Consider the following 7,203-nt stretch of genomic DNA (forward strand, 5'->3'; position numbering starts at 1 on the left):
TATTTTTACTCAAAAACGACTCAATAACCACGGGCCCAACCCATAAGGGCGACAAGGATTTATTAATCGCATCTTTCTTAGACGACAGAATATGAGAGCGATACAGCACTTTATCCCCTTCTGAAAATGTTACTGGAGTTACTCGTTTATTATAAATACGTCTTCGTTCATTCCATACTTTTTCCATATTGTGAAATACCTTAGACCAAATATCCTTGGCATCTTGAGCTACAATATCGTTATCAGAAATATCCCACCTAGCCATTAAGGGATCAATGGGTTCTCTTCCCATATACAAACGAAACGGGCTATATTTAAGTTCTGAATGAACTGCCGCATTAATGCCAAATTGTAATTCTTTCAAATAACTCGACCACTTGTCTTGTTTGTCATGAAAATAACTTCTGATAGCCGTTTTCAAAACCTGCACGTACCGTTCCACGGCGTTTCCTCCAGGAAAATAGGGTGAACTGCGTATATGCTTAATACCTAAGCCATGCAGGAAAGACCTGAAGGAATAACTTGTGAAATAAGAAGCCCTGTCCGTAGTGAGAGAAAAGGCGAAACCAAATTTACAAAAAATGTTATATAATTCGCGTGTAATAATAGTGCTATTGGCCTTCCGCAATGGAACTAAATGCAAAAAACGTGTACAGTTATCAAGTACCAATAACACATAAGAATAGCCAGAACTAGTTGGAAGAGGACCAGCCAAATCGGCAAATAGATGCCCATTAGGAATCTTATTATATTTAGATATTAATTCCCCTTGAGGTTTGGCTAGTCTAGGTTTCGATATTTGACAAGTATGGCAAGTGGTTACAAAAGACTTGATATCAGCCATCATATTCGGCCAAGTGAAAAGCCTACGAATTTTACATAAAGTTTTAAAATAACCAATATGATTGCCCGTTAGCTGAAATTCGTGATAGTAACTCATGATCATACTTCTCAAACACAAAGGTAACAATATTTTATACTGAACATTACGAGCTTTAGTTCGCTGGTAAAGAATACCATTTTCTATTCTATAATCACCCAACTTATTTCCATTATTAACCACTTGTTGATATATGTCTTTCGTATCAGATTCAGTTTTTTGATAATTCCTAATATCGCCATAGGCTAGAGGCAAATCTCGCAAACTACATATAAAATTCTTAGCATAAACATCTTCATCCAGTGGTTCATCTAACACATCATACAAATTGGTGTCATATATACGGGTGAGAAAATCCGGTATTAAATTCTGTCCCGAGGTAATATGTTCAATTTTAAAATTGAACTCAAAAAGTCTTTGAATTATGTTACCATAACGAGATACTTTCTTAGGATTGCGTAACATATGTACCAAACTCATATTGTCAGTAAGGATAGTAAATTCATTTACCAAGAACTGCTGAAATCTAATCACCGCATTAAAAATACTAAGCAGTTCCAGTTCAAAAATTGTACGATTAGCGTCAGCCTCCTTTAAACGTTTAGAGTAGAAAGCAATAGGGAGCATTGAACCATCAGTTGTCTTTTGTGAGATTGTCGCAGCCAGGCATTTTAGAGATGCATTTGCCTGAAGATAAAATCTCTTATTAAAATCAGGAACCTTTAATATTATATTTTCTTCAAAGGCTTCCTTTATTCTTTTAAAAGCATCAACCTGCCTAGGCCCCCACTCAAATTTTTTCTTAGGAGATTTTAACTCCGTAATAGGAGACATTATTTCCGCATAATTAGGACAATGTTTCGCATAATACCCCAGAGCTCCCAATAATTTCTGAACCCCTCTTCTACAACGGGGGGGTGGCAATCGACGGATCGCCTCAATACGCTCAGGGAGTAATGAAACATTACCATCAGAAAACAAAAAACCCAAATACTGAATAGAAGTTTGAAACAGCTTACACTTTTGAGGCGAGACCGTTATCCCTCTAGAACGCAATCTAGAAAATACCTCAAGCAACAAATTCTTGTGAGATTCTACATCTGAAGAAGTTAGGACAATATCGTCAATATAGAAATCAACACCCTTTCCTTTTAGATCACCCAGCACATCATACAAAACACGAGTAATTGCTTGACTTCCTATCTTTATTCCCATAGGGATTCTATTCCACACATAGGTTTTCCCCTCAAAAGCAAAGGCCGTGTAGGCCCTACTACTTTCTGCAAGGACAATTTGATGAAAACTCCGCTTGGCATCAATATGTGATATTATCTTAGCGTTAGCTAGTGAAGCCATACACTCTTCTACATTAGGACAGATCATATTATCACCCATTAAATGCTCATTTAATTTCGCGTAATTTAAAACTACTCTCCCTTCACCTTTGGAATTTTTAACAATGAAACAAGGAGAACGGTAATCAGAATTCGCTTCTTGAATGACCCCATTACGCTTATATTCTTCTATAAATTTTCTCATCTCATTTCTGTGAGCTTTCGACAGCGGATACTGTTTTTCACAAACAACAGTGTTATCCTTTAATTTTAAGTGATATTCAAAATTGGTAACCTTACCTATTTTATCTGTAAGAACTTCTTTAAATTCATCACACATATATTGAACAAACGAACTTAATGTAGGATTTGAAACAAGCAACTTTTTATCAACACTATTTATAATACTATTCGTATCAACACTAGGAGCCAAGTTGGCTGCATTATCAACACTACAACAGTACACTTCATATTCCACTGGTTGAATGTCTGGCACAAACAGGTGTATAGGAAAACAGCTGTTATTTTTATTTTGTCTTTTTGTTGATAAACATTCATTTTTCGCTGGCAAATGATAAGCACTCGCTGAACGTGTGGACTCTCGATTCTCATAATTATTAATAGATAAAGACCTCACCTGCTGTTTTTGAATGTCAGTGGCGTATCTTACCGGGACATCCACCTCACCAGAAACGCCAGGAATCAGGTCCCCCTCAGATAGCCGAGAATGTGAATCCTTCCACTGTGCCCCAGCAACAGAATAAACAGATGTAGCCTTAGATCGACGATCCTCTGCATTGTTAAACATTCGAACAGCGCAGGAAGTATCTGAAGTGACAGCATCCCCAAAAAGAGCGTGTATTGGGTGCCCTTCATCGACAGACTTCCTGCAAGTAGAATCAAAGGCACCAGTATCCATGTTGGAAAAAGATCCAGGGGAGGGTGGGGGGAGTTGAGTTGTTATTCCCGTAAGTAGGGGAATAGACAGTTGATAGCGTTGAAGTTTTAAAGATTTACTCTTAAAGTCCATGTAGCACTGAGCATCATTCAAAAATTCCAAACCCAATAAAACAGGAAATTCAAGTTCTGGATAGACAAATGAGCGCACACTAATAAGTTTGTTTTGTATTTTAAAACTGAATCGTACACACTTGTCTAACACAAGTTCGGTATTATTAACTGCCTTTCCTTTAAATGTTTTAGGAATAATTTTTAAGTTCATTTTTGTTTTCAAAAACTGAAACACCTCATTATTTATTAAATTGATTGAAGATGCTGAGTCTATACAAGCATGATATTGTTTACTAAACAGCTTAATTAATACATAAACACCTCTATTAGTCTCTTGTGAAATGGTACTGAAGCGTCCCTGGCCTTCAGTATTATACGAATGTCCTTTTATGTTCTTAGAATTAAAGGAAGACGAAGGCAAGCGCGCAGCACTATCTTTATTGTGAAAAGTTCTACCACCTTTTGGAGAAAAATAATGCCCCGATCTAGATTTATGAAACGAGGGGGAAGCACTATCAGTAGCAGTTCTCGTAGAGGACGATGTGGGTTGAAACGAATTATTGAATTGCAGAGAATAAAGTTCATGCTTCATATACTGTTCCAATAATTGTTCAAACTCTCTCATGGATTTAGGCATTCCAGCATAGAATAATTTCTCCCTAACACTGGGAGTAACACCCGAAGCAATTGCACGCAATATACTTTCTTCACCCACTGTAAGATCTAAAATTTTTTACACTAGTACACACCCTCTTTACATAATCCTTAATACGTTCACATGGACCTTGGGGACGATAAAAATTAGTAACCATAAGGTGATGTTGAGCACAGTCAGAAATTAACTGCCGAACAACGTGCCTACATACAGGGTCCCAAGCGCTAGCTAAAGAACACGCTTCAGTAAAAATATCACTAAGAGGATTTCTCATCCTGGATCTCACTGCCAACATTAAACATTCGAAAGGAAAAATGTTCAACTCGTCCAATTCACTCAATTGGACTAAAAAGGTATACAATTGGTCGGGCACTGTACCATCACACATCGGAAGTTGATTCACATACATATCAATAAGCTTCAATTGTACATTTTGTTCTAATTTGCTATGAGGGATTGAACCCGAACTCTCATTCATATAAGGCAGTGTTTGTCTGCCTATCATATGTTTACTAGTCCCACTATCACCTCCTGACACAAAATCGGTTTGAGTAACTTGTGACTTCGCCTCGGGTTTTGAACCCCATACCTTTCCGGAACGAGTAAGGTGCAAGTCCTTATCTTCTTCAGATTCTGACATTATGAATTATTACAAATATTTGTTGACAAAACAAATAAATGAAGTTTGTAAGACCTTAACAGAATATAGCTGTCCCTTTTTTTTTAAACAATAGCACGTACCTGTATTCGTAAGTTCAAGGCTATACACCAGCAATCTACACCTGTTGTTTATAATCCAATTGATAACACGAGAAACCGACAGGTTTCTTTCACTATCAAGCAAATACAAGTAATAGCAAAGACTACATGCCCCCGAGCTACTTCGATTAAAGGCCAGAAACAAAAATATACGAGAGTGAGTTGACGTAATCTATTATATGTAACCATTTCCTCTCTCCACCCCCACAACCCACCCAAGACAAAATTGAATAAATCCAAACATGTATTGGAAAGCAGGCTGTAAGGCCAGAGAGACAAAACAGCCACACATCTGGATGAGTTATTTAACTTCCCGAGAATCTAATTTAGTTTCTGACCAAAATACATACATGAATTTTATATACTATAGAGGTTATACTGCTGATTTTTAGAAATATTAAAAAAAGTCAAAAATTAACAATTGTACATATAATCTTTAATTATCAAAAATATTCAACAAGACACTAAACGCAATTTAGTTTTGTCAACTCTAAGTTGTGGATATGTAATATTTTTAGTTTTATTCAAAATTACCTTAACCACGAGGACACAATAGTCTTTCTTCTTTTTGTTACAATAATGGCGTCAGCCAAAAGATAAAAAAAATGACAAATAATTATAATTATTATGTATGAAAAATATATGAACTAATACTCGGAATATTCACATAAATATATGTATATATTTTAAACTTATCTGCAATACGTATATTACTGGCAAGACTCGTTTATACTGTCACAAAACTATAGATAATTGATGAGTTATAAAAAATGAAGTTAACTCACCAGGCAATTACGTCAACTGAAGCATCTGAGAATTTTTACATGGCGAGCCAGCAAACTCCCAGCATGCTCCAGTAGATAACAAGTGAAAAATTAAATTCGTAAAAACAAAACTACAATACCGTGAAGTAAAAATAATAACCAAAGCAAGGGAACAATAACATAATAATAATAATAATAATAATAATAATAATAATAATAATAATAATAATAATAATAATAATATTTTATAAATGACTAGATTCTGAATACATTACATATCACCCTCCTCCGTCTGAAAAAGTTCAGGTGATCAGGCTGAACTTCTTCAGGCCCAGAATGATACCAACCTTATTCAGAAAATAGACCATTAAAATATATAAACCATAAATACATATATATATATAATATATAGTAAATGAAACAACTACCAAATATATACAAATGAAATAAGTATTACAAGATCCACAAGGGATAATTTATTCTTGGGGGTGACTTTTTGCATAATTTTCTCAGAAATTACTCAGACGCTTTTGCTTATAGTTCACATACAATTATATCCTTTATAATTCTAATATATGGATCAAGTTATTTCTAACGGAAATATGACCAATGGGTACTTTACTTTTGGGCCTGAAGTTTCTTCTAGCAAAGTTTTCCAAAACATTATTTTATTCGCAATTTCCCAAATAAATGTTTCAATAACAGTTGCAGCCTAACATAAGTCAGTGTAAAAAATTCGAGCGAGAAAGTACAGTGCGTTTATTCCGTACCCTTTCTTAAATATATTTTTAAATGTTACACCTAATCACAATTTTCCGAACAAAATCGAAACTTCTTTTTAAATGTGCCTTGTTGTGATCAAATGGTTCAAGTGCATTGGTTCTGGATTAGATTTCCAGTGAGAGCTAGTGTATCTTCATCCAAGAGATGTGACACGTCGGTGCAAAGAAGAAAGTGTTTAAATAAGCCTAACCAAGCTAATCAACAAAAGAAATAATACAATGTTACGAAATTATCGTAGAAACGTTGTTAATATTAGGTAGGTCCGAATGGAATGTCCAAACAATTGTCAATTCCAAAGGTCTGTTTTCGTCCGTCGGGAGCACATGTGGTTCGGATTTCACGTTAATCAGTAGGTCCACGTCTCATAAAGCCTCGCTGCTGAAAGGGACGATAAACTCAAAATCACATCGCACATCTTTGTTTTCGCCTTTGTTTTAGCTCATAAATGTCTCTGTTCATAAGCTCCTTAGTGGTTAGCGTACCCGCCTTTGGCGTCGAAGACCCGGCTTTGATTCCCGACGAGAGCTCACGTGGTTCGGAGTCCACGTTAATCAGTAGGCCGACGTCTCATATAGCTTCGTTGCTGAACGAGACGTTAAACTCAAACTCAATGTCTTTGTTCATAAAGGTCTTTGTGTATGGTTTTGCATATACGTGGCATGGACATTAAATTTTGATTTCTACGCCATATGTATCTAATTACATACACAGCTATAGAACGAACACAACAAACTTGGAATATCTACATTGTTTGCGTATGGAAAATAATCACGCTCTACTGTACAGGACAGCCGTGTGTATGGAATTCCATACACATGGCAATCAACGTATTAAGAAATGTATAATAATAAGAATTAATAATAATAATAATAATAATAATAATAATAATAATAATAATAATAATAATAATAATAATAATAATAAACAGAAAACGATACGATCACTTACATAATTTATAAATATAAGTTAACATTTAATAAGCATATAACTGCAATGGAATTAAGTTGTTTCTCTCTC

This window comes from Thermobia domestica, chromosome 18 (assembly GCF_964235325.1).
Source record: "Thermobia domestica chromosome 18, izTheDome1.hap1.1, whole genome shotgun sequence".
Classification (NCBI taxonomy): Eukaryota; Metazoa; Arthropoda; class Insecta; order Zygentoma; family Lepismatidae; genus Thermobia; species Thermobia domestica.